General features: G+C 37.1%; 1 pseudogene; it reads left to right on the top strand.

Moving 5' to 3' along the window:
- Window positions 1-248: 248 nt before the first annotated feature.
- LOC114398776 lies at window positions 249-2,842 on the top strand (annotated as a pseudogene).

Genomic DNA, 2,842 nt, shown 5'->3' with positions numbered 1-2,842 from the left:
GTGTCTCTTCCGCAAAAGCTTATTCTCTTCTCTCTTCCCCGACAAGCTTCTTCTCCGCGAGCTTCTCCGACAGCCCTTGGACCCATTTGCTTTCGAGGTAGGTGGCCTTCTTCTTAGCTTTGGTTTTGTTATGCACTACATTAGGGTAGGTTAGTGTAACGTTAGGTTAGTGGAACCTTAGGGTAGAAGACGGAACCTTAGGGTAGAAGACGAAACCTAGGGTAGAAGACGAGAGGACGCCGGAAAAAATGGCGCAAAAGGCTGACGACGGCGTCTTCCGGAAGACCCGTTAGGGGTTTTTCCGGAAGTTCCGGAAGAACCTTTTCCGGAAAGTTTCCGGAAGAAGTGTTCTTCCGAAAGTAACCAAACGTCTTCCGGAAGAACACTTCTTCCGGAAGACTTCCGGAAAACCTCTTCCGGGAACTTTCCGGAAGAAGTGGTTCATCCGGAAGAATTCCGGAAGACGCGCACTTCCGGAAGAACTTTCAAAGTTCCGGAAGACCTTTCCGGAAGAACCCCTTCTTCCGGAATGTTTCCGGAAGAACCACTTCTTCCGGAAGTGGTTTTTTTGTTTTTTTTTTGTGTTTTTTTTTTAAATTTTTTTTAAACAGAAATTGTTTTGTTTTTTTTTAAATGAATTATTTTATTTATTTTGGTTATTTTGTTTTTTAGATTTTATGAAAAATGAAGTTTGGGTTTTTGATGTCATATTTTTTTTATAATTTAAATTGTGTATTTTTACTAAATATTAATTTGTAAATTAATTTTTTTTTATAAAAGTAGTTGTGTTTGTTTTTGTTTATTGTTTTTTTTTTTAAATTAGTGTTTTTTCTTTAAAAATGAAGTTGTCTATTTTTATAATTAAAGTTGTGTGTTTTGGAAGTTTTATAAAAATACTAATTTTTTATAATTAATTAGTTTATTTTATTATAAATGAAGTATTTTATTTACTAAAAAAATTGTGGATGTTTACTAAATAATTTTTTTTACATTAGTTGTTTAATTTTTTTAAAAAATTAAGTTGTGGATGTTTAGTAATGAATTATTTTTATATTAGTTGTGTTTTGTTTTTATAAATGAAGTTGTTTATTTTTTTTTAAAAAAAAATTAACTTGTTGATGTTTACTAAGTAATTTAGTTGTGTTTTTTTTTAGAAATGAAGTTTCTCATTTTTTTTTTAAATTAAGAGTTGGATGTTTACTAATTAATTTTTTTTACATTAGTTGTGTTTTTTTTTATAAATGAAGTTGTTTAATTTTTTTTAAAAAATTAAGTTGTGGATGTTTAGTAATGAATTATTTTTATATTAGTTGTGTTTTTTTTTTATAAATGAAGTTGTTTAATTTTTTAAAAAAAAATTAAGTTGTGCATGTTTATTAATAATTTTATTTTACATTAGTTGTTTTTTTTTATATAAATGAAGTTGTTTAATTTTTTTTTTAAAATTAGGTCGTGTATGTGTGAAAATAATTTGATTTAAGTTAGTCTTATTTGTTTATAAATAAAGTTGATTTTTTATAAAGAAAATTGTGTATATTTTGACCGAAAAAAATACGTGTTCGACATGATTTACAGATCATGGCCAGAACACGAGGTTTAGGTCGTGCCATAGGTAGAGTTGTAGGCAGAGATAGAGCTGCTGACGAGGATGCTGGTGATGTTCCCGAGAGGCGTAGGCCTACTGCCTCAGCCCGTAGGCTACGCGTTCATCAGATGACTACGGAGGGACGTGATATGGCTGAGGACGTCGCTGACATGACTGATGATGTCCCTGAGCAGCCTACGGAGGCACCTGAGATGCGTGCGGACGCACAGGGTGCTGATAGTGGTGAGGGGTCAGATGGTGATGATGCTGCAGAGGGATTCCCTGGTGGTCCACGTGACCCGTCAGTGCTCACATCATTTGCCGAGCATGTTGCACATGCCGTGTGGAGTGGACAGGTATTTTAATTTGTTAATTATTTGTCATTGTTTATTTATTTGTTTATGATTAATTTTTTTTAATAATTGTATAATTTGTACTTCAAATCAGGAACGTCCTGATTTGAAGTTAGTGTCACATGGGAGGAAGCTGACACTGATTGGGAGGCCAGTGCCTGAGATTGAAGGCCTGGTGGCTGCCACAGGATTAAGTCCACTGATAGATTGTTCAGTTATTACTGGCGATCCTGGACTTATATCCGCATTTGTGGAGAGGTGGCACAGTGAGACTAGCACCTTCCACCTTCCAGTAGGAGAGCTGACGATCACATTAGATGATGTGTCGTCCATTCTACATTTGCCCATCACTGGCGCCTTGCACAGTTTCCACGCTCTTTCTACGGAGGAGGCCAGATTCTTGCTCACGGAGTTGCTAGAAGTGTCTGCGGAGGAGGCCAGAGCCGAGACAACACTCACACGTGGAGCATATGTACGATTAGGATGGGTTCGTGACATTTATGAGACCAGATGTCAGGCCCGGCGGTGGATTGTCGCAGCTCGCGCTTATTTGCTGCACCTTGTCGGTTGCACTCTTTTTGCTAATAAGAGTGCAACATACGTGCATGTGGTCCACCTTGACGCTTTCCGGGACCTCGCTCATAGTGGTGGTTATGCTTGGGGGGTTGCCGCGCTGGTTCATATGTACGACCAGTTAGATGAGGCTTGTAGGACCACCACCCGACAGCTTGCGGGGTACTTGACGCTATTTCAGGTAAATTTTGTGTTTATTAATATGTTAGGTTCGATTATGATTTAAACATATTTTTATGTTATGTTAACCTCAATTATTGTGTAGTGCTGGATCTATGAGCACTTCCCTAGTGTGCATCAGTGCGTGACTGACGATACATACCAGGAGACG

This window comes from Glycine soja, chromosome 19 (genome assembly GCF_004193775.1).
Source record: "Glycine soja cultivar W05 chromosome 19, ASM419377v2, whole genome shotgun sequence".
Taxonomy (NCBI): Eukaryota; Viridiplantae; Streptophyta; class Magnoliopsida; order Fabales; family Fabaceae; genus Glycine; species Glycine soja.
Note: the sequence above shows the minus strand (reverse complement) of the source record. Positions and strands in the feature narration are given on the sequence as shown.